Below are 26423 nucleotides of genomic sequence, written 5' to 3' on the forward strand. Positions count from 1 at the left end.
TTAGGCGTTGGGTGCCATTTTTTTGGTTTGAGCACCTGCCCCCCAAAATTTCTGGTCACGTGCCTGGGCTTGAGGAGTAACCACCACATTGCAAAAGAAGCAAGTGTAAAAAACGTTTTTATGTTGTGTTATACAATAACACAACTGGAGCAAATAGAATAACTCTCTTAAGGCTCACAACATTGAAAATAGTACATGAAAAAGAAAGGCAACAGCAAAAACTGTTTGATTCAGTGGCTGTATTTCCTACTCGGGCCTTATGATTCACTATTGCCGTTTTAAGACATTCTCTTGACGAACTCTGGAGAATTGGGTCTGGACTTCCTCCAGAGGTTTTCTTTTGCAGATGTACAACACAGTAAGAGGTTGTCCGCTCAGATGCGTTCACAAAGGCAACACATGTATATAATTTATACACTCTGTGTGTTTATGTAGCTTCAGGCTCTATTTTGAAGACCTTTTCCCAGAGACAATCATTAAGGAATTTTTTGTTGTTAAGGTGAATTGTTTCTTTAACGAGCGATAAATTATTTATGTCTATAACTAACAGGTGCTTTTTGGTGGGTAATCGTGTCAGTAAAACTCTCAGTCAGTAAGAACCAGTCAGGCTCAAGCTCCATGTCCAGTGTGAATCAATGGACACTACATCAACTCCATGGGGCTGTTTGCTTTCCGGTTCTCTGCTGATTCCTAGTCGGTGCTGTAGCTCTTTAACATGGTCAGTGTTTCCCGGCAACAGCCTGTTCTGCATCCCGCTCTGTGCCTGTACCACTGTCCAACAGGAAGACGCTGCCGACTAATAAGACTGGATGATGCATCGGCGAGCGTCACCTGGGGCCAGCCGAGTTAATCATTTCCATTCAGCGCAGCCAGGCCTTTGTGTACAGCTAGGTGATGGCTAATAAACTCAGAGTTGGAGGCAACTTTACTTCAATGACTTTTGGAGCCAGTCCTTAATGAGCCGGGACTGTTTGTCGGTAACACACACACACATTATTAAACTCCCATGGCCTTTGGGAGGGGACAAAGAGATCCTGAGTAGCGGTGATGGCTGGTTGGCCCATCTGAGGTCATCTTCTGAATACCCCTCATATTGAACTGGCACACTATCCAGTCCCCTTGAGATAACAAGCCGGAGCCATCCACCAGTGACTCAATCAGGTTTATTTAGCCATGACACGGCTCAACGACTTGCAAGAAAAATATCAATTTTTTCTCTCTCTTCCTGCGGTGCACTGGCCGCTCTTGAGATGTGGACAGGCCTACACTTTCCGAAAGACTTTTCCCCATCGCACCCCTAATTAGGTAGGAACTTTCCGTACTCACGAACGCCAGTGCGACCATCAAAAGGAGGAATGCTCGGAAACAGAGAGGAAAGCTCCAGGAATCACAATCTTCAGGCTGACGGAAGCCTCGTGGATTACTATTTACAGTGTCACAAGCCTGGGAAGCCAGGGAGCAGTGGAAAAATGGAGTCTGGAGTGATGGAATATTTCATAGAATGTCTGGCCTGACCACTTTTGGGTGGTGACATACAGCAGCGACGCCGACACACTGCATATTATAAGTTGAAGCAACCACAAAACCAGCTATACATCACATAGGCCCTTTGGACTTCTGAACAATGAAGTCGGACACATGCAGATAAGTGCAGGACGGGGGAGGCACTGAGGCTTTGTGGTGGCATTATAGCACACGAAGGAGGTCAGATGGACTCGCAACTTTTAAAGCTTCATTTGAATAAAAATATGATCATAATTTGACATGACACAAACAAAGATCGATAACCTCGATGTGAAGTTTTTCATTGTTCACAAATTTCCACTTTGTAAAAATACAAAGGAAATTTACCTACATTGTTTTGGCTCTGGTCAAAGGAATTACTCATAACTTCTTGTTGATCATTACTTGCTATGACCAAGTGCACATCACATCCATCAATACAGTTTCTTCAAATAAGACAAAAACAAGGGTTTCATATTGAATAATATTAACAGAGGAACAATGTTGTGAATGCACAGCTAACAATTGTAACTTGTCAACAAATCATATATCTTCAACAATACAAGTTCTGAATTTGACAACAACATAATAATTAATTCAGTCCTGACTGACAAATTTATTTTTTAAAGCTTTTTTAACCTTTTTATTATGATTTTCAGCACTGAGCTGTTAATTAAAAAAGAAATAGGAAATTAAGAAAAGGATTTTTGATAAACAATATACAAGATGAATAAAGTAAATAGCTATATGAAAAAAATAAAAAAGAATAAAAGACATTTGGATAAAGAGCCTTTAGTTTTAGAATCCAGTCCTGCTAATACATCCTTTAAAAAGAAGAATGGCTGTTATTATATTTATAAAAATATCATGTTGCCAAAAATGGTGTTGGGTCACAGTATACTCCCAATGTAAAAGCTAATAACTATGCTTACTTATATTGCAGATGTGGTCTTTAAATATTCATATCTATCCAGTTGATTCAACGTAAAGTCACTTTTTTACCTGGTAAAACTACATTCACTTGACCAAACTGGACTTGTGAGCATGGAGTGAATGAAATTCTCAGTGGTGCATGTGCAGTGGAGTGGTAGAGGAACCATCCAGTGTAGTTGTGACAACCCATCTCACTTCCTGTTTTATTTTGGTTTTCTCCCACTCTGTTCATGGACTCCAGCTTCACTTCCTCTTGTTGTTCAGTTTCCCACCAATGCCCTCACCAAACCTGCACCTCCTCACTAATCAGTCACCCAGTGTATACACCTGCTCACACACCACTTCCCAGACACATTGACCATGTACTACAGGTTGAGCTTTCAAGCATTCATTCCATGTGTATGACCATGGCCTGTGTGTTTCTGTTTGTTCTGTGACTTTTTGCTTGTATTTGAATTTTGTTGGATTTGCCGGTGGATTCCCTGTAACCTTGCCTCTTCTGCCTTCCTGTGTATGACCTCTGCTTGCATTAAAACTGAGACTGTTTGTTTGAATTTTGACTTATGCCTGATTCCAGCATGTGAGTCTCTGTTCGTGGTCCAGTCATCGATATAGTGTTGTAGTGCGTCGGTGTTCAAAAACACTTTAGTCACATGTCAGTAGTATTTCAGTTATTTAATTTAAAAAAGGCCTCCAGGTAGTGACATATGATCTACTGAGTGGGCCACATGGCTTTCATGGCCCCTTCAGCCTCAGCTGACCCCGAGATCCAGTTTTTAACGTTATTGAGACACACACTGAGTCTGGTTCTGCTTGAGGTACCTTCGAGTTAATGACAGTTTTTTTTTATCTCCATGGTCACCAAAGTGCTTTCTCAGTATGGGAACTGTCTCTCTATAAATGTAAGATCTAGACCTTATTATGTTATGATTTAGCTCTTCAAAATGAACTGAATGAATAAATGAAACTAAATCATTTTTATTATAATTCATTCCTCATTTTGCCATGGATTATTTTGTGGAAAGCACTTTGTTACCTCGTTAGATAAGTGCTATACAAATATAATTATTATAATTATAGAAGTTCAATTGCTGATGCATTTAGCATTTGTTTGCCCGTTTAAATCATGGGTGAAGCTATGTACTTGGTTAGTAAAACACCAGAATAGGTGTGGAAAAGTCACCACAGCTTTTACCACTGTTTAAGCAGTATTTGTGAGACCACCATTGTGAAATCCCTGTCTATCACTATCATACTGGAAGGTAATGACACCATTGAAAGCCATACACAGTCTTTTTGCCCCATCTGAAAATGTCTACATCTGTCTAGAATTGTACTTTACTTAACTTACTTAAACTAAACTATCAAGTTAATATAAAACACAACTTATACTAATAGTTATACTTACTCACCTGTTTCAAAAGCAGTTTCCTAGATATTAAAGGAGGGTCAACTTGCCAAATTTTACAGTGTAGAAAAGCCCTCCAACATATCACACCAAGGTTTGGTTATTCAAAATCCTTAAACTAGGCTGTTATTCTCAATGAAATGTCTTCAAAACAAAAAAAAACAGAATTGGTAACAGTAATGTATATTTCGTAGTCACGGCAAATTATACAAGTAGGCATCACTTAGCGTATACACAATATCAGAGGCTAATGATTTGATCCTCTGAACAGCATCACTAAAGCTACAGCTGAAATAAACGGGCATCTTGACAAAAGCTGCTCAGGGAAGGCTGGTTCCAACTCATTCCTTTTTGCCATCCACATTTTCAAAGCTGGGTCAAGAATTCTACCCACACCCTATTCTGTTATTAATAACGGTGCAGAGCACAGCAGAGAAAATAACCACTCTGCTCTTAAGCACAGTCTAATGGAGCAATTGCTTTGGCCTTCACAAACTATGATAAATAACCTTTTGGAAAATGAGAAACACAGAACCTATTGTGAGAGGGAGTGAAATGATCCTTTCAGCCCAGCTTTGAGAAAACGAATGCAGTGCAGGAGATAAATTCAGTTGTCGCTGAAAAACTTGTTTTTTTGTTTCTTGCATTGTAAAATGTATCAATATCTGAGATAACATATTTAAATGAGGGTTAACAGACAGTATGGTTTTCATTGAGAGGCACCATCAGCGTTGCTATGATATGCCTGATAGCAGCACAAGTGATCAAATTCAGATTATATGCAGATAATATAGTTTTATCTCAGTGTCAAATTTAAAGTTGGTAAGTATCATTTCAATGGATCTGCACTGGATTGTTTCCTTTGATCAGTGACGAAACAACCACAGAGGATCAGCTGATTTAGTTTAAACCAGTTACAACTCGGGGGCCTGAAGTTACAGAGGAGCTGCTGACAGCTCTTATCACACTCATCCCTGAGGACCTGCCCACTGTCTCTGTGCGTATGTGTTATTTCTGATTGAGTATTCAAATTAAATTATACATCAATCATTTTCTTTTTACTTTTAGGAAATTGATACATAATGGTTACATATTCTTTAAAATACCCTTTTTGTTTGTTTATCAAGGAGATTAAAACACCTTAAACTCTTTTTCCTGAGTAGAAAGATCACATCATCCAACCTACAAAATAAGACCAGCCATTTCAAATTTTTGGGGAATATTTCAGGTAGCAACGGAAAAGGGAGGAGCATCCACAGTAAGCTGTTAGATGAGGAGCTGGAGGCGACAGGCCGCACATCTCAAACTTCGAAGCCTGGTCACCAGCTCCTCTGATTTCTTCAAAATGCCCTCAGAATTCTGTGACCTGTAAAAGCAAAACAAATTAGCTGTTAGCATCAGGGGTTACAGGTATTGTCACTGTTGCCAATGCGACAATGCGAAACATGAACATTTAAATTGATACAAAATGATTAATGAATTAGTGAAATCTCTATTTATTGTTATATGAAGAGGGTCCAGACCCCTTTTACCCTATTAGCTGTAAGCCACTGGTCATCTTGTGTTGCTGGTCACTACAGTTTTCCTCTCTTAAATGCTCTTATGTGTAGAGGTAGTGCTTTAGGGCATGGTACAGAACAAATTAGCCCTGTAGCACTCACAGCCCCTGTGGGTACATCGTTCCACTCACTATATGTATTGATACAGTATAATCCATATGTGTTGATACAGTATAATCCCTAATTACTCCTCTACTTTTGCAGGACGGCCCGGAGCTGCCGCTGAGAAAAGGTGATGCATGCAACCTTACTGCAGCTTATAAAGAACCGTCTGAGTGAGTCATTGAAGCTCTACTCAAACCCCTGCACAGGACATTCTGTGTGTTGTTTGGCGTCTTCATGATCTCATCTGGATTTCATACGTCCTCTGTCATGATTCATTCGAATGCACTCAGAACCCTCCCTCACTGTCACTCACACACACAAGCCAAGAAAAGCACCCCTCTTCTGCCTGTTATTAATAATAATCAAAGCAGGCCTCCGAACACAGCTGTGTAATGTACATGACATTAGTAGGTATTTACAATTTTTTCCAAAGGTGTTTCTGGTTTTACTGCTCATGGCTGTGAGCGTGAAGAAAAGAGAAAAATAATTTGCACATAGCTCATAATTGCACAGCTGTATGAAATATCAGTAATATCTCCATCTGTTTTCATCTTTAGTAATCTATAAATATACAGTACATGCAGTCAATCATGCAGACGGGCACTAAAGAAGCAGACCGTTAACTAAACAGCCACATGCTGAACTGGAAAGGGGAAGGTGAACAAAAACAAAGGATAATGGCAAAGGGTTTGTGTGTGACTTCTGAAAAATGCACTTGACCCGACTTTAACATCTCACTGTTTCCGTAATTTTCTTTGCTTTCTTGCATTTCCCCATTCGTCTTCATTCAGCAGCCCTTTAATTAGCATTCCTTTTTTTTTTTTACATGAGCCAGAGTTGGAAACGCTTGCTGAGGCAAATAGGAACACGACCGTATGGCTGACATAAGAAGAGCACGTGGGACGTGATTCCCTGAGGTGAATATGGTTCTCCGCTTCTCAACACTATTTCATTTCCACGTGTGTGTTCTTGCTATATATCACACACAGTACGTACATGCCCACTCACGTCATTTCCAATTGCAGAAATACTAATGGAGGTGCTGCAGGTGGGAAAAGACTGCCACACAAATGTGACCTCATTCAGAGGGGACCTTGTGTCATGGTTCTGGAAACAGTGGCAGTGTCACACTGCGATTCCATGAAGGGGAAAATTACTAACATACCACTGCAGGCCTGTAGAGACTCTTAAATACATCTCCTTCATTTGCAGTTGCAGAGCTGATCTGATGATGTGATTTACAACCGTCTCTGGCAGACGGTGACTGTGCTGGACACGTTGCAGAAATATGCAGCGTGTCTAATCATTTATGGCCCCACTCTGCCAGGTGAAATGTATAAAAGACATTGAAGGTATAATTTAAGTTCTACGCATTAAAATATCTCAAAGAAAACCGACCTATAATATATGCTCTCTTGAGTTATGCGTTTACATTATCTCAAATGTTTCCAGCATTTTTAAGAGAAATCTGTATTTTAATCTATGTACTGTTTCGTAAATTTGCTCCATTTTTTACAATTTGGTTGTTAACCACATATTTTACAAAACAGGGTTTTAAATATCAGACTTTTTTTTTATATATCTTTGCCGAAGGAAGGACTTCTCATCATAGGTTATCAGAGAAACAAGTTGAGCAAACTGCCTCTCTGAGATGTCCTGTGTTTGTTGAACATTGTGGGAGAAACACAGATTTTTCAACATGAGGCCGCTTCATTCAGTTTGTTTTTGCTAAATGTCTTTATCTGTCCTTTTCATTTTAAAAAGCAAGAGATCTCTGTGGTTAACACAGCTCCAAAGGAGAAACAAAACATTCTAAGTGAACCCTAGCAGCAGCTCGACTCGCGGGCCATCTGAGACCATTGGAAATACACAGATTTTATAAAACTGCTTTATTCGGTGTCCGGGTCATTCCCTTCCATTTTAAATTGAGAGACCCCTTGGGGCTGAAAACATATATACAGTATGCTAAAAAGTTCCATACTCCTAAATGACAAAACCACATATTTCCCCTCCTTACTCCTGCTGTTGTGGTATGTAGATCACTTTGCCAGGTTTCATGCTATCAACCAGAAATTTATGGCACCAGCCCATCAATGGAGGTGAACGGAATTTCAGTTGTGGTGCTCAAAACTTTGGAAACTTTGGGAAAGCTTTCGAGTACAGATGTTGCTGTTACTCAGGATAATCCACCAATCTCACTCTGAACACATTTCAATATGTTTTGTGGTCAAAAGGAAACGGTGGGGTTAATTTAATTTATATTGGCAAAATATCAACAGTTGCTTCAAATGGCTTTACAAATCTGTACTAAAATATCATGTTTTCTACCCTTAGAATATAAATTAGTATAATGGAATATGTGTGGCAAGACCATAATGGTAATAAGGACTTTACTTTAGGTGATAAATAATAGTACGGTGGCTGAGACAAGCGCATTAGCAGGAAAAAAAAACCGCAAAAGCCACAACACAACAGAAACACAATCAGAACAGATGTGAGCCAAGTTACTTCCTTCATTTTTTTTTCTTGCTGCGTTTAAGTGAGTGGTCGTTTGTGAAAACCCTGTCAAGCCAGTCGCTGCTTGAAATTGTATTCTTGTCTATTTGCGTTATTGCATTTGGATTAATGTTGTCCTTATGTCAGTTGTGTTGCCACTTTTGCATGTTTTCTCTTGATGCGCTTGTACAGTGCATAGCTGACACTGCTGTTGATTTGATGACAGTGTAGAAATGACTGGGTGCACAAACCATTCAACTCAGTGTTGCTGCTGATGGACAGCACAGCTTCTCATCTATCATCCTATCACCCAACTTCCTGGGAGGCTAAAACAATAGACCTTCTGACCAATAGCAACCCAGTCTCAGCAGCCAATCATCACGTGTTGTCCTTTTTTTTATAGCATCAAACAATAACAAAAAGCATCTTATCATAAACATGAACATTTTAACAAGCATAACTGTGATAAGAACTACTTATCGTGACAGAAAGCATCTTTGGTTAAAATGTGTATGACATTAATTTTGTGACAATGATGGCATTAATGATTTATATTTCAGCTGACCACTAGGGCCTTTTACTTTTATTCATTTGTTTTTTAACTATTGTATTTATATGATCAAGATATTTGGGCTGACAGCTCACCATCTTCAAATATACTTGTTATATACATGTTATCAACTCGTTAGGTTGATGTGGCAAGAATATTCAACTTAGTCTATAACTTCATCCGACACAGAGAAACACATTTTAGTTCATAGTGTTTTGGGTCTGTTGCAGCCATCTCCAGGAAATGTATGCAATAGCACTTTGCTAAATGGTTCCATGCTGTTTCTACTGTTAGTACACCTAATTTTACCATTATCCTATTATTTATATATACATATAAATGTATCTTCAAATCATTTTCATTATATTCTTTGATATCTATCTGTCCAACATGGCATCTATAGCCACACATCCTCCCAACAATTTAGCAGTATAGATATACCGCCTATCTATCCTTTAAGGATCCCAGCTGACATTAGGCAAAAGATGGGCTATACACTAGTTGTCAGAGTGTCACTGGGCTCACATGTAAAGACAAACCTTAATTTACACTACAGGCAATTTAAAGCCCCCAATTAAGGGAGGCTGCATTTGGGAGGAATGTGGTGAAAACCCACACAGACATGGGGGAGACATGCAAAGTCCACAGAGTCCGCAGCCGGATGTGGGGTTTAAACCCAGATCCCTCTTGCTGTGAAGCGACGGTGCTAACCACTGCACCATCATGCCACCTACTCTGGCTAAGCAGAAATACATAAAAAAAATTGCGAGAAATAAAAGGTTACTGCTGTTATGTAAGATGATCCACAATATGGCCTAGCCTGCCAAAACACCAGCAGCGCTGCCTTTCAGTCTGTCCTCAGTTTGTGGCCACATTTAATTTGAGCCAAGTTGGTCTCATTTGATTTATCTGCTTGTTTCCCTTGACTCTTTGACAAAGAACACATTAACACTTTATGCTCCAGTGCACTGACAAAAAGACAAATCTAAATTTCAGATACATTACATGGCACCACCTCTCCTGGAACCGTCACCTTATCGTGGTGGAGAGGTTTGCGTGTCCCTATGAACCTGAGGGCTGTGTTGTCTGGAGCCTTGTGCTCCTGGTAGGGTCTCTCATGGCAGAGTGGTCTCAGGTGAGGGGCCAGACTAAGAATGGTTCAAACATCAATGAATAACGGAAAAAGAGGAGATGTGACCCGGCCCGGAGGAAGCCCGGGGCCCCCGTCTGGAGCTAGGCCTAGACGGAGGGCTCGATGGCGAGCGCCTGGTGGCCGGGTTTGCCACGGAGCCCGGTCGGGCATAGCCCGAACAAACTACGTGGCACCCCCCCTCTCTTCATCCCATGGGCCCACCACCTGTGGGAAGACCCGTTGGGGTCGGGTGCGCAGGCACATGGGTGGCAGCGAAGGTCAGGGGTCTCGACGGACCAGACCCGGGCGGCAGAAGCTGGCTCTGGGGACGTGGAACGTCACCTCGCTGTGGGGAAAGGAACCGGAGCTTGTAAGGGAGGTGGAGCGCTATCGGTTAGATCTGGTGGGGCTTACCTCCACGCACAGTCTCAGCTCTGGTACCGTACTCCTGGATAAGGGTTGGACTCTATTCTCTCCGGAGTTGCCGAGGGCCTGAGGCGCTGGGCGGGTGTGGGGATACTCATAAATCCCCGGCTGAGCGCCGCGGTGTTGGAGTTTACCCCGGTAGACGAGAGGGTCGCCTCCCTGCGCCTAAGGGTTGTAGGGGGGAAAACTCTGACTGTTGTTTGTGCGTATGCACCAAACAGCAGCTCAGAGTACTCGGCCTTCTTGGAGACCCTGAATGGAGTCCTGTATGGGGCTCCAGTAGGGGACTCCGTAGTTCTGCTGGGTGACTTCAACGCCCACGTGGGCAACGATGGAGACACCTGGAGAGGCGTGGTGGGGAGGAACAGCCTCCCTGATCTAAACCCGAGCGGCCGTTTGTTATTGGACTTCTGTGCTAGTCATGGATTATCCATAACAAACACCATGTTCGAACATAAGGGTGCTCATAAGTGTACCTGGTACCAGAGTACCCTAGGCCGAAGATCAATGATCGATTTTGTGATTGTGTCAGCTGATCTGAGGCCGCATGTTTTGGACACTCGGGTAAAGAGAAGGGCGGAACTGTCAACCGACCACCATCTGGTTGTGAGTTGGATCAGGGAATGGGGGAAATTTCCGGATAGACCTGGTAAGCCCAAACGAGTAGTGCGGGTGAACTGGGAACGTCTGGAGGAGGCCCCCGTTCTAGGTATCTTCAACTCACACCTCCGGCGGAGTTTTTCTGGCATTCCTGTGGAGGTTGGGGGCATTGAGCCAGAGTGGGCGGTGTTCAAAGCCTCCATTGCTGAAGATGCGGTGGCTAGCTGTGACCTCAGGGTCTTAGGCTCCTCAAGGGGCGGTAACCCTCGGACACCGTGGTGGATACCGGTGGTCAGGGAAGCCGTCCGATTGAAGAAGGAGGCCTTCCGGGATATGATATCCTGGAAAACTCCGGACTCGGTTGCAGGGCACCGACAGGCCCGAAGGGCTGCAGCTGTTGCCGTGTCGGAGGCTAAGCAGCGGGTGTGGGAGAAGTTCGGAGAGGCCATGGAGAAGGACTTTCGGTCGGCGTGTTTCTGGAAGACTATCCGGCACCTCAGGAGGGGGAAACGGGGAACCATCCAAGCTGTGTACAGTAAGGAGGGGACTCTGTTGACCTCAACTGGGGAGGTCGTCGGACTTTGGAAGGAACACTTTGAGGAACTCCTGAATCCGAATAACACGCCCTCTATGTTGGAGGCAGAGCTCGAGGTTGATGGTGTTTCGTCGTCAATTTCCCTGGTGGAGGTCACTGAGGTAGTCAAACATCTCTGCAGTGGCAAAGCCCCAGGGATTGATGAGATCCAGCCAGAAATGCTAAAGGCTCTGGGTGTTGAGGGGCTGTCATGGTTGACACGCCTCTTCAACATCGCGTGGGAGTCGGGTACAGTGCCAAAGGAGTGGCAAACCGGGGTGGTGGTTCCCCTGTTCAAAAAGGGGGACCAGAGAGTGTGTACCAATTACCGGGGTATCACACTTCTCAGCCTCCCTGGTAAAGTCTACTCCAAGGTGCTGGAAAGGAGGGTTCGGCCGATCGTCGAACCTCAGATTGAAGAGGAACAATGCGGTTTTCACCCCGGACGTGGAACTACGGACCAGCTCTTCACTCTCGCAAGCATCCTGGAGGGGGCCTGGGAGTATGCCCATCCGGTCCACTTGTGTTTTGTGGATCTGGAGAAGGCGTATGACCGGGTCCCCCGGGAGAAACTGTGGGAGGTGCTGCGGGAGTATGGGGTAAGGGGGTCTCTCCTCAGGGCCATCCAATCTCTGTACTCCCAAAGCGAGAGCTGTGTTCGCGTCCTCGGCAGCCAGTCAGTTTTGTTCTCAGTGGATGCTGGTTTCCACCAAGGCTGCGCCTTGTCACCAATCCTGTTTGTGATATACATGGACAGGATATCAAGGCGTAGTCGTGGTGGGGAGGGGTTGCAGTTCGGGGGTCTGAGGATCTCATCACTGCTTTTTGCGGATGATGTGGTCCTCATTGGATCATCGGCTTGTGACCTTCAGCACTCACTGGATCGGCTGGCGGGCGAGTGTGAAGCGGCTGGGATGAGGATCAGCACCGCTAAATCTGAGGCCATGACTCTTAGCAGGAAACCGATGGATTGCTTACTCCGGGTAGGAAATGAGTCCTTAGCCCAAGTGAAGGAGTTCAAGTACCTCTGGGTCTTGTTCGCGTGCTATGGAGCGTGAGATTGGCCGGAGAATCGGAGCAGCGGGGGCGGTATTGCGTTCGCTTTACCGCACCTTTGTAACGAAAAGAGAGCTGAGCCACAAGTCAAAGCTCTCGATCTACCGGTCGATCTTCGTTCATATCCTCACCTATGGTCATGAGGGCTGGGTGATGACCGAAAGGACGAGATCGCGGGTACAAGCGGCCGAGATGAGTTTTCTCAGAAGGGTGGCTGGCGTCTCCCTTAGGGATAGGGTGAGAAGCTCAGTCATCCGTGAGGAACTCGGATTAGAGCCGCTGCTCCTTTACTTAGAAAGGAGTCAGCTGAGGTGGTTCGGGCATCTGGTAAGGATGCCCACTGGGCGCCTCCCTTGGGAGGTTTTTCAGGCACGTCCAGTGTGGAGGAGACCTCGGGGAAGACCCAGGACTAGGTGGAGAGATTATATCTCAACACTGGCCTGGGAACGCCTCGGGATCCCCCCGTCAGAGCTGGTCAATGTGGCCCAAGAAAGGGAAGTCTGGGGCCCCCTTCTTGAGCTGCTCCCCCCGCGACCCGGCCCCTGGATAAGCGGATGACAATGAGTGAGTGAGTAAATGGCACCATGATGATAAGGCTGGCAGATATCTTCTCACACCTCGTGAGGTGGGTTTCTCTGAGAGGCTTTTCTCATATTTTCCCTGATAAAACACAGCTCGCTGACAATAAGCCAAAACCTGATAAAAGAACAGTATATGATCTGATAGGTGTGATTTATGTATTTTTGAACCATGGATGAACCTAAAGAAAGAAAAATGGGCAAATGCATTGACAGAAACATGTATGATAGCACTGTTTAACTATAACCAATGTTACTTTACCATCATTTTAGACACACACGTGAAATCACACAGCTCACGGTATTGCCAGCACATGAATACCCGCAATGGACAGGCTTGCAGACTAAGCCTTGTTATTTATTGCTCTGGCACCACACAACAGTGAAATGGGATGTGTTATGGTGGAAAATTTCTGGTTCTGGTTTCCTGGATTAATACGGACCAAATTTGAAATGTCAGCCTCGATTTGGATGTCCGTGAAATGTTGTGTTGAATTAGAGCACAGAACCATATGATACTCATGAAAGGCGTTTTTTGCTTTCACTGGCTGTCCCAAGGGCAGTGTCACACATGCCAACTCAAGGCTATGATTATACTGGTTTGAGTGGTAATCAGCAACATTAAAAAAAACATGACTGACATTGGTGATTCAGCTCTCAGCCTGAATGATCCGCTAAAGTCAGCCTCCTGCAGGGATTCAAACTTCTGAACTTCTCTCTCTGACGTGAATACATGTGTTTTACATTTCCACTTTCAGTTAGCATGAGATGTGGACCACCAAAACTAAAATACACACATATGATGTTTTCTGAGTTCTGCAATGATAAACCACATTGATTTAGCAGCTGAGAGAAAACAAAAAATATTTTTGTAAAAAAAACATTTGAGCATTTATTCTCTTTGCAAAGGACATAATGTTATATTTGTTTTATCTCTTGTAGTTTTTAACTATGTTGAGTGAAAGCAAAACAAACGACAAAAAAATGCTTAGCAATGAGCAGTATAAATAATATGGTATAATTTGTATATATACAGTATATAGTCATTATGACATGTTCTATTCAATTGTGCATAATTTTTTTTTATGACAAGGCGGCTCCCCAAAAGTAAAGCCACCAGGTAGCAGGCTGCAGTGTAAGTCATAAATCCTGTCTCCTCTATGGTAATGGACCAAACGAAAGAGTCAAAGTAGGTTTCTTTAATTTCAGGTCGTTTACACCGATGTATGTTCAATTGTACATTTTTCAGTTTGGTTTAAAGTAAGTATGATTACTAAGAAAAGTCATGATTGATCATCCCTGAGGCACTGCACTATCAGTACTGTACTGAACCTGGATCCAAATGGTAAATGGACCAAGACTAATCTTTTAACCAAAAGAAGGACTGGGTGAGGCGTCCTCTATCTTTACAATCTGGTCTTCACATTCAGTTTTTTGTCCAGCGCAGCTATAACCTGAATAGTAATATCCAATTATATTCACGCAGTCTTCTCCACCAATATTAACTGTATAAAGATTTTCTAAACAGGGTTCATTTGTCCCTGAATGAAAAACGGGAGTTGCAGCCAGCCTGTGTTGTTCCGTCAAATAAAAAAATAAGGCATCACACTAGCAGCATTCAGAACGGTGACGTAACTTCATCTGGTGAAGTGTTGCTTCTTGGGGCCGACACTGACCAACACTTTGCATTTAACATTTACTGTGATTTATTGCGTTCGCTTTACCGCACCGTTGTAACGAAAAGAGAGCTGAGCCGCAAGGCAAAGCTCTCGATCTACCGGTCGATCTTCGTTCCTATCCTCACCTATGGTCATGAGGGCTGGGTGATGACCGAAAGGACGAGATCACGGGTACAAGCGGCCGAGATGAGTTTTCTCAGAAGGGTGGCTGGCGTCTCCCTTAGGGATAGGGTGAGAAGCTCAGCCATCCGTGAGGAACTCGGATTAGAGCCGCTGCTCCTTCACTTAGAAAGGAGTCAGCTGAGGTGGTTTCGGGCATCTGGTAAGGATGCCCACTGGGCGCCTTCCTTGGGAGGTGTTTCAGGCACGTCCAGTGGGGAGGAGACCTCGGGGAAGACCCAGGACTAGGTGGAGAGATTATATCTCAACACTGGCCTGGGAACGCCTCGGGATCCCCCCGTCAGAGTTGGTCAATGTGGCCCGGGAAAGGGAAGTCTGGGGCCCCCTGCTTGAGCTGCTCCCCCCGCGACCCGACCCCGGATAAGCGGATGAAAATGAGATGAGATGAGATGAGACAATAATTCCTTGCTCTTGAAGTGTCCAGCTCTCCAAAATATCATTAGAGGAGAAAAGCTATTTCATGATCTAATGTCTGTCTGTGCTGGATGTGAACATGCACTGGCACATGGATGTAATGTCTCAAGGAAAGATTTAAGAACTGCAGTAATGATATTGGAGCTGTCAGTTTACCCCACCTCTAAGCTCCATGTCCCATTTATACAGCAGCAAACGTGGAACGACATTATGCTCTCGTCAATCGGTCTCTATTTTCACTGTTACATCATTGTTTTTGCAGAATCCAGGTTGACGGGAATCTTGTTTTTAGCCTCCATCTAAATCCATGCTTCCTTAATAATAAAAAGGAAAGATATTCACTTGAGAATAACGATCAAATCACTAGCACTTCATTTTCTTCTTGAGATGACAGAAAAACTGTAATTTATTCCAAACTAACAGATTAAGAACCTCTAACAGGAGAAAAAGGTGAAAAGATAAGACAACACAAGGTTCCTCAGAGGCTGTAGATCAGGGTCCATTTCCCCCTGGGCAAGATTAGTTCTTCTGAGAAATCAGCACAGTAAGGGGTGCACTGACCCAGGCGAACCTGTTCATGCAAACCACCACTGCTAATTTAGTGGGCTAACCCTTTCTATTGATGCAAGGTAAGGTTTGGGAACATCCCAGTACTTGAGACTTGGAGACAGTTGGATTTGGTGCACAAGGCAATTCCTACCTAGAGAAAAAATGCAACTAACTAAGAGCAAACTGTTATTGTCAAGAAAAGAAAGGTAGATGTAAAAAGTTGTACTTCAAAGATATTGACAACTTTGTTAAAGTAAAACACAAGCGTTTGTATCAACTTTGTGGGGACGCACTAACACTGATGAAAAAAGCCAATGTCGAGCATCACTATATAATATCCAGCTTAACTGGATGAGTTCAAGGATGAATCCTCTTGGATAAAGCTAAAGCTCTTGACCACATTCTGACAGAGACATTATAAGGCAGGTTTAGTGATAGGCAAGTTAATAAGCTGAAATGTCCAAAGCAGCCTTTTTGCAGCTGTGCAGCTGCAGGAACAAAGTCAGTGGATTACAAATAAAAAAAATAAAAAAAAACATGGAAATATAAGAGATTTTGAGTTCTCTCTCTGCTTCTGATCCCAAAGAGGATTTTCTGGCTCTGAAACCAATACATTGTGCTACCAAAGGTAAGGAGCACACGTCAAAAACAGATGACTGACAAGAAAGGTTGACAGCTCATATTTTGTGTACATTTTCACCTAAGTATGGAGGGAGTTTTAGATGCTGTTAAAAGAGCCACGTGTAAAGCAGACTGACGGCATTTGCTCCAAAGATGAAAACAGAGCAAATTGTGACTGTGACACTAAAGCTAATAATGGGCCTGATACAATACTTTTATTATTATTATTTAGTTTAGATTTTTGTCTAAACCAATTTATTTATTCACATCCACATTATGTGACTAATCAGCCACGGGTCATCATTGGTCTACATCCGTTCATTCAAAGACTGAAAATATCTCACCAACTATTGCCATGGAATTTGGTGCCGACATTGATGGTCCCCAGAGGATGAATCATACTAACATCGGTGACTCTTCTTCTAGTCCAGCCATATGTTTGATACTTTAATTGAAATGCTTCACAACTATGAAGTGGATTGTCATGAAGTTTTGTTCAGAAATTCAGGTTACCCTCAGGGTGAATTTGCAATCACCATGGTGAGCTCATACCTTTTCCTTTAGCTCAGTGGTGCAGACTTTGCCCTTCCTATTGAAGGCCATTAAAAAAATGTTTAAACCCCTTGCAGGTCCTAATAAATTATTAAACTGATATAATCATGCAAACTTTTATAATGTGACAGCTGGAAATGCCTTTCTGTCATGCTGGTTGCTTTTACTGTATTCATGAATTTGGATTTCTGGAGGTTTCCCCATCACTGTTCCATCATCTTGACAAAACTTACATTTATCCAGTGGTTTATGACCAAAGTTTTGCCGCTTCGGTTCATGTTTAGTTCTTATTAGCAGTGGTTTAGCATGCTGTAATTTTTAACTGTTCATTTCCACCCCAAATCATTAACATTTACTACATTTTCTCATTATATTTTCAACCCTATCTAAACAGAGGAATACATCTGAATTGCATAGCTTCTGTATTATTGTCCCACAACTTGAAGGAAAAGTAACGGCAGTTTAAGATAATGGTATTATCATATTATGCACTTGCGAATCACACACTGTAAGCAGACAACTTGATCACTATAACAAATTAATTAAACAGCATTTGAATAGGAACGATTCTGTCCTAAGCTTTTTGATCCATATAAACAGTTGATCTCTACATCTGTGATCACTATATTGTCAGGCTTGGACTAGAAAGAGGACTCGGATGCAGAGAAGTTCACGTACAGCACACTTTATTGCGTTCAGATCCTCTATGATGAGTGACAACTTACTTGGCTATGAAACACTTACTAAATCTTTCTAGGACCTGGCAAAATAAGTAGTGATGTGTCCTCCCGTGTCGAAGCTTCGAAGCGTGTGTTGAGTAATCGAGGAGGATTTTTATGAAGCGCGTATCGAGGCTTGTGTTGATGACGTATGTGATGACGTTCGAAGCCTCGCGAGCCGGCCGAGCACGTCACTGATTCAGGAAAGAGTTTGCGGGTTTGGTGTGCGATTCAAAATAAAAGGGGCCGCGAAACGCAATGGATTCCCCCTCACACTACTTGTCTTGGGACTTTATTGTGCGTTTGCTTGCAATATATTCTGAGTATTGGAGGGAGAAAAGGAATTTATTTCCTATCTTGTACAAACTTGCGGTATCTTTTCTTTGTACCCCAGCCTTATCTGTGTGCTGTGAAATGATCGTTTCTAAAGCAGGCGAAATTATTTCTAAAAAATTTAACCGCCTGAAACCCAGTACTGTTGAGAAGCTGTTGTTTTTAAATAAAGATAAATTAACTGTTGTCCATTTTGTACGTGTATTGGCATCACAAACATCATTAATTTGTTTATTCAATTCAAAGCTTCACACACCAAAGCCATGGTTTCATTATAATTACATTACATTTAATGTCCACTTGATGGCGCAGTAGAGCAAATGAAGCTTCGGCCCATGAGCGAACCAATTGGATGGAAAGCTTCAAAGCTTCATCTCGCCATCACTAAAAATAAGCACTAGGAAAAGAACAAGGTTTATAAACATAAGTCGCTCCCGAAGGATGTTAAACAAAAGGCTCGAGTAATAAAACGAAAGCGCTCCCGAGGGAGAAAAAACCAAGCTATGGAAAACGGACAAAAGAAAAGGCTCACCTAAACAGGAGGCTCATCAAACTAACTAGAACTCACTAAACATAAATCGCTCCAAAAGGGAGGAAGAAGAACAGATTACCAATGAAACACAAAACGAAGCTAAACTAGAAACTCTTTAACAAACAAAAAATCACTCTCAAATAGGATACCGAAAAGAACTTACGTGGTGTAGCAAAGATCAAGGCAAAACATGACTATGGCTGTGGACAAGGGCTTAGGAGCACGAACAAGAACGAAACACTTCGGCACAAGACAAAGGGGAGACGCAGACTATAAGCACATGAGGGTGAAGGGAACAGGTGGAAACAATCTGGAATCAGTGACACATGAGGAAGGGCAAGTGACCTGAGACGAGAGGAGAGTTAGGATTTCAAAATAAAACAGGAAGTTACGAGAAAGAAACCCCAAGACCAGACAACCCTCACTGCGGTGTGACATATATCTGGTGTCCAGCATAATAGTTATACTAAGACATATCCTTGGAGTCCATCCGACAAATAAGCTTCTTGGGGGCAACGGACAATCGGCTCTCGACTCCCAATAAACCTCTTCTGTTTGCTATAATAGTTTACAGGTTGACTAGTATCTTTCATCACACAAATCAAATGTTTCTCAACACAAGTGATCTCCTAGGTGTGTTAGGTCCAGATGACATTTTGGCTAATCTCTATTTAGAGGTAGTTGATTCATTTCCGTCAATTTGTTTCACCCCTTTTGTTCTCCACAGGGACTGTTTACCTGCAGGCAACCAAAGCCTTTTAAACATGAGTGGTCAAACTAAACTAGAAGCAGAAACCATTAGGTCCCAATTGCTTGTCCCTTGCCAACAGATTCAGCATATTCCTATATCTGTTTGTAGATATTGTACTAAGAATGGTCACACAGACTAGAAAGCATGAGCTCCTGTCTGATCATGAGTCTTGCTGAGAAAAATGTGCCCTCCTGTTTGGGCCACTGCCATTCAAAACAATCTGAATAGCTAAAGCGTTTTGATGTAGGGGAAAACGTCCATATGCAACGGATGCATAGCTCATTGCTTCATTCTGACAGGAATGCAATTGAAAACATACATTATACACAGTGGTCTTGCCGATGTTTTGATTAGCTCTTTATTGCCCCCTTGAGGTCTGAGGTCTGTTAATGCTATTATAGAGTGAGCATGCATATTTAGTATGTTCACCCGGGTTTGCGCATTTGTGTTGTCTGAGTCAGGGCATTCTCATCCACAAACATTAGGTGTATCTACGAAAACGTTTGTGCAAATGGACTATGTTTGGGGTCTTAGTGTTGTTTCTACAATATATGTGTGTGTGTGTTGAAGTAGATGATGCACTCTTAAGTCCCTTTATACCAGCCTCCTCACACACGTTACAGCTGTCCTGTGCTTCAACAGCAAACACACAGATCCTGTGTGCAGCTCTCTGTTTTGCCACCCTTTACAGAGGAACTACAAACACACGCAGAATTTTTAGCTTGGCACCGGTTCATGCGACTTGGCAGTGAGAACGGAGCATAACAGGGCCATGCATGGGGTCAAGAAGAGGGGTGCGTTTCTTGCTTGGAAACAAACTGTTTCAGGGAGCTGTTGAGGAAGTGGCCAAGGAGCCTCTTCTTGCCGAGAACTGGAAGCTCCTTGTCTCTTTGCCTGTGAATACTCTCAGCACTGAGCTCACAGCACGTGTCAATGAAGTGCTACCAGTGTGAGGGAACTAGGGAAATAGGCAGCTTGAAAAGAACCACAGAGTTTGTTCACAGACAGCCTACAGAAAGGATTTCACATCAGCGACCATATGTAATTAACTGTTTTAGGTAGGTAGCAATAAAACTGCATTTGTCCGTATTCTTGAATTCCTTCTTCCAGCCACTGAGGCTGTCTCTATCATGCGGGCTTGACCCAGAGGTTGCCAGTTTGTGTTTGTGTCTTTGTCTGCAGCTCCAGTACGGGCTTGTGGTTTTGGCGAGGAAAAAGAGAGGAGGGCAGCGGTGCGGGGGGGATGGAGATAGATGTGGAGGAGAGACAGGACAAAGAAGAGAGAGAGGATGATGTATTTCAGCCCCACAAGTCATAAACAGAGCTGAGTAAAAGGAAGCATATATAATTTCACGCTCAAAAGTGTAGAACAATACTACAATAGAGCTCTGGCCACAAGTGTCTGTCCAAACTGACTGTTGTCATATCACAACTAAAGTTTTTGTTCAATGTCTATGAAAAAGGGATTCACAGCCTCCATGATACTTGTCACTGCACACTGTCTATTCTTCATCCTGTCATTTAATGCTCCTCAACCATTTTTGCCTTGCGCCCTCTTTCAAATTACACTTGCTGTGACCGAGACGTCTCAGAGTCCGGTTTACCCCGGTACCGCGCTCTTTTCACGGTCTGTCATTGTGCCTCGGGCCAGGCTTTTCTCACTGCCCTCCCCCGGTGACCAAAATAAGGTTAAGCCAATTTCTGGTTGCTGATGTCATCTCCACCATTCCAATGATGCCCTGTAATCTGCCAGGTTCTGCTCTGTGATTGGAGCGGCCCGTCCACTCTGGGCCTCTGCGAACTTCTGTAAGACCGCTGGCAGAGAGAGATGAAGAAACATATGGCCTCCTTTTAAGTCAACCTCTCGGTAGGTGCCCTTTGTGGAATTAATGAGTGAGCTGGTCATTTGGACTTGTATTTCAAAGTAAAACGCAAAAAATTTAATTTAGCTACTAACAAATAAGAGGCAGATTTTGTTCTTCTATTGACATTGTTCTTTCTTATAACATAAATACTTTAGTCCATTTATAAATTGCTACGTGGCTTCGTGATTTGTTATTGCCATACAGGAAGTTACATTGTGAAACATGGAGAAAAAAAGAGCCCAAAGTCAAAGGTTTTGGAGGTAATGAGGTAAAGTAATTTAAGAATGAGGAGTTGCAACCTGATCTCTCTTGTTTCTACCCTACAATCTTCTTATTATGTGATCACAAGACAGCTATTAAAGGACTCCAGGAAAAAATGCCCATTTCCAAGAGCTGCTGAAGTGGCTGAAATTAGACGAGGCTGGTATTGAATGGAACATTGTATTTATAATTTGGACCAACTTCAGACAGAATGGCTATGATTGCCTACAATTACTCTCTCAAATATATCCACGGGGGGCAAATAAAATGTAACACGGCTTACCGCAACACATCCTGCAGGCCGTCATTAAGAGCCACAGCTCCTTCTTTTCAACGTCTCAGCTGTCCTAATATAAACAGGCCTCCGATGAGGGATGACTTCACAAACAGAGCAGGAGAGGCACATCATGATAATGCTTAAAATTCCTTTTGAATAAATCACTAAAGCATATTTTTGTTACTCAAAATTGTTAAGATAATATACATAAACTCAATTGGGGGCAGTTGGTAAATTTATGTAATATGTATAACGGCAAAAAGGCGTAATAGTGGAAATATAAAATCAAAAGGTTTTTCTGAAAACATTCTTCTTAAAAACCAAGATTATCAGTGGTGTAATTAATAATGGACATAAATAAATGTCTGAAATACCAAAATATAAATATTTTCCCCCTTTTAAATGAAATCAAAAGTTGTTCATATACTGTGTCCAATCCTGAGATGACCATATCAGCATTCACCGCGATTGACGCCTGCCAAAATATCCGCCCTCTGCTTTACTTTGTTAACTTTAAAAATAATCGTTTCACTTTCTTCAATCCTCCTTCCTCAGTTGTCACTTTCACGTCTGGCCCCCAGTCTACACTACCTTTAGTGTTTGAGACCAGTTTTACATTTTTGGGTCCTGTGTTGTTTGGAAACGATGATGCAGTCACCCACACATTCACTTCTGAATGCTGGCAAGGCGTTACTAACAGTTACAGTCACTAACAGCTCCAATTCATTGTCAGCCCAAGAAAAGAACTACTAACCGTCTGCAAAGAGAAAATCTGTTTCTTGTTAAACCCAGAACAACCAAGCCCAGGGAATGTGATAGGTCATTTGACACAAGTTAATATGATCGGAGCCACAATGAACTGAGATGCGGTTATATTCAAACAGTAGTCATTTTACAGTCTATAAGGATGAATGTACACAGATTACTTCCATATTTGCCTATAGTTGATCCACAAATACATTTCACAAAAAATAAATACTATTGCTGATCTTTTTCAAGGAATTTTGTATGACAATTGACCAGTCAAGCTTGGGCAAGCATCAGGGAGAAACTGTTCATGGGGAAAAAAGGTGTAATCAATTATTTGTCCTAGTAAAGGTTAAAGATTTGACTTTTTTAACTAATTGTTGCCATATTGCAAAAGAGGGTTATGATTATGAAATGCCAAGTTCATGCTACGGGAGGAGCTGACAGAGAGCGGTCCCAGTGGTCAGGACTCTCTCACAGAGCCTGCTGCGAATCTCAGGGTTATGAAAATACTTACAATATAAATCCTGTCTAAATTAAAAGTGTGTATGCAGTATAGAAATATATAGAGAAAGAGAAAGCTGATAATTAAAGATGACTTTCATTTATAAAATATTTCCCATTTTGTTGAATTGAAACATTTGTGGGTGTCATGTTCCAAGCTCCATCAGTCTTTGTTCCATCTGGTTTTGCTCCAAAGATGACCACAGGAGTTCAGTCCTGTTGTTAATTGCAGTATCAAATGAAGACGTCAACTTCTGACACCTTTACCCGGGGCTGAGGTGTTCACCTTGAACGTCTTGAGCATGTCTGAGGAGTTTATTATGAATAGGTGTGACGTCTCTTAATCTTGGCAGAGAATCTGCACAACTTCAATCAAAAGCCAGCGTTTGTCTCCCTGCAATAGTGGTGTTGAAATGGAAGGTTGGGATGTAACAACTCGTCTCTATGGAAAACTGGTTTGTGCGCTTCCTGTGTAGCTGTATGCTTTATGTGTCTAGATTAATTAATAGTCAAATTTGATCATGCACACAACAGTCCATCTTAAGTACAAATTTTAGATTTGAGATACACAAGGGTTAATGTAAGTGGATAATCCGGATATAATCAACAATTTTCAACGCAGCAAGGACACATTAGGTTAAGCGCATGTTGTATGTTAAAACATGTGTATGACCAAATGTATATATCATATTATCTATACGAGGCAACATCAACACCTCCCTTGTCCTCTGGTAATCTTGGATGATACAATTATTTGTTTTAAGTAAGACTTTCCGAAAGAAGTCTGCCTGGGGAGAGTGAAAGAGTTCTTCTCAAAACTAAGAAGAAATGCTGATTCTTCTGTTGCTGCAGGTGAGAGAAACCATCTGTCACTGAGTCTAGCTCGAATCTGGAAGCCCAGGAGAGGATGGAGCCTTTTCTGGAACGATGTAGGAATGGAATCTACCTCAGAAATGAAAAATGCAGGGGAAGAAATGTGACTTGTGCACTGGATGAGTTTTCCATCTCCCCTGATCCTCCCAGTGTCTGGTCCAGCCACGCTGTCCCCTCTCTGACAGTGCATCACTGCCCCCTGCTGGTGCTGCTTAAAAAAAATTGTTCCCTTTTTCTTCTATTTCCTTCTAATGATTTATTTACAGTGTGTTTCTCGCAAATGGCTCAAAGCCTTTACAAGAAAGATTGTGAGACATTTAAGTTTCACTGGCTGCTCATGTATCAGATATGCAAATGTTGGGGGTTTCATTTTTGCTCATCCATGCAGACTTGCAGCAGATGTTTATTGGTGGAGGAGAAATGTTTTGGACCACTAGGTGGCAGCCTCAGTGTTTCATTCCATGGGTTTCGCTCATATTGGCAGCATAAACAATGTGTTTGTCTGTCTGTTATGATGTGTATGTTATGGATGAATGACTCTGATACGTTAAGAGAAATGAGACTTAGGTGGTGATTGAAAAGTATTAAAATAACATTTTACGAAGGGGTCACTTGTTTGAGGAGCTGTCAGCTCGACCCAGGGCTGAACGGCAGAGTGAGAAGTTATGAATCCTTCGGAACATAACAAATGTTCCTGAAATACGCAAACAAAGTAAGTGGTCTCTTCATGGCTGCCCCCTCAGAGCTAATTATTACAAGGACACACACACACAAACATATACACAGCACATATGCACACACTTACACACACACACAGAGAAGACCACTTTACAGTTAATACAGTCTCTATCCTGATTATTCCCTTTCTCTATCTTTAATCATCTTAACCCTGCAGGGGGAGGGGTCTTCTTTGATTAAATTGTCGGTTTCATCAAAAAGCAATTTGCCCCAATGAAAAAATGATTATAGATATTGGCGGTAAAGTTGCTCACGCATTTCAATTACTGAAGTGACGGGGTTGATAAGTATATGTCTAGTCTGCCAAGTGTGTGTGGGGGTGATTCGATTCTTGCCTGGGGATATTCTCCTTCAGTTTCATAAAATCAAATGGTGAAACAGTCTTTTTACTTCTTGTGAGAGTGGCAGACGGGTCCATTTGCTTCAGGAATGAGCAGGAATGAGTCTTCAGGGACAGGTAAACACATGCTGCTACTTCCTAAAATATTTTCATTAGTTGAAATATGCTGCAAATTCAGAAAATAGAAAACATACCGAAATGATGTACAGCAGGTGGCAGAGAGACAATAGAGAAAAAAAAGGGTCCATGCTGCATTTTTTTATTTGGCCTCCGTACCTTTTTTTATGTTACACTTGTTCTCTTTGTATTCCACTATATAGTGAATCAACCACTTTGAACTGTGAATTTGATCAGCTACATATGGTGCTACAGTATTATTGGGGGATACACAAAATAGTACACAGCAGCCATACCCACATCGATTTAGAGTTAGACTGTCATGCATCTATCTCAAGGGCTGCAGAAGGAAAAGCACAGTCTGACTTGACAGAGACATGAAGAATAGAGAGTCATGGGTTTAAAGTCATGTTTTCTTCATATCTTTTAACCGACTAAACATAAGTCAGAGGAGTGAAACATGTCGTCTCACTTACACAACAGGTAAGGTGCTGTTTGGGACCGATACAAGGTTTATTTTAAAACTTTCAGGCTTTACTTCAATCAAATTCAACAGAATTGCAAATGTTACAAAAAAATACTCAAGCAAAGAAAAAGTAACAACAAAGGTTTACTTACTTTCGGGCCCTTAAACTAAAATGAGGTCAACAAATCAATAAGGCAATATAACTGATAACTATACAAACTGGACCTAATAAATAATCCAAAGACGAGGGATGGAAGCTAACTCAATATAATTCACCAATCCCAATTAACTTATGTCAAAAATAACACTATTTATAAATCCTAATACCAAAGAAATGTCCACATGCTATACTTCATTTCTTCCTCTTTCTGCTTCTCAGCATAAACTCCCCTTTCCATACAAATGTGAACCTACTGATTAACACATGTTCACTAAATGTAAACTAAAATATGTGCACCCAAATTGGGAACATTGTTAAGTGAACAAATAAACACATCTCTCCTGCCACACCAAGCTATCTAATTAGTATTGTGATATTTTCTTTCCACTCGTCTCATTTGGGCCCACCATCCCTCCCAGGCTGCTCCATTACAGAGTCACAAACACAATGCTGCTTGGTCTGTATGCAGTATCTTCATCCGAGACGAGCTTTGGAGCTGCTGAGGGAGGCAAACAAATACACCCTAAGGAGACTTGTGCCACAGTAGCATTTGTTATTCTTTAATGTTCTCGAGTAGTTTGTTTAACTCGTTTTCTCTGTTGCTGTTTGTCAGGACACATCGGGTACACTTCTCTGGCCACACCCCTGCAGGGAGCATTTCTCATAATATCATCCTTTTCATCCATAATGAATACTGTTTGGTTATTTTGCAAACGTCCTGTATCTAAATGCTTCACGACCACGCCATGAGACATCAAGCACATAAAATAACTGGCCAGTGTTGGTCACTCTTGTTTCTTCTCCATCAGTGGGACACTTTAGACC

Source organism: Platichthys flesus, chromosome 17 (assembly GCF_949316205.1).
Source record: "Platichthys flesus chromosome 17, fPlaFle2.1, whole genome shotgun sequence".
In the NCBI taxonomy this organism is placed as follows: domain Eukaryota; kingdom Metazoa; phylum Chordata; class Actinopteri; order Pleuronectiformes; family Pleuronectidae; genus Platichthys; species Platichthys flesus.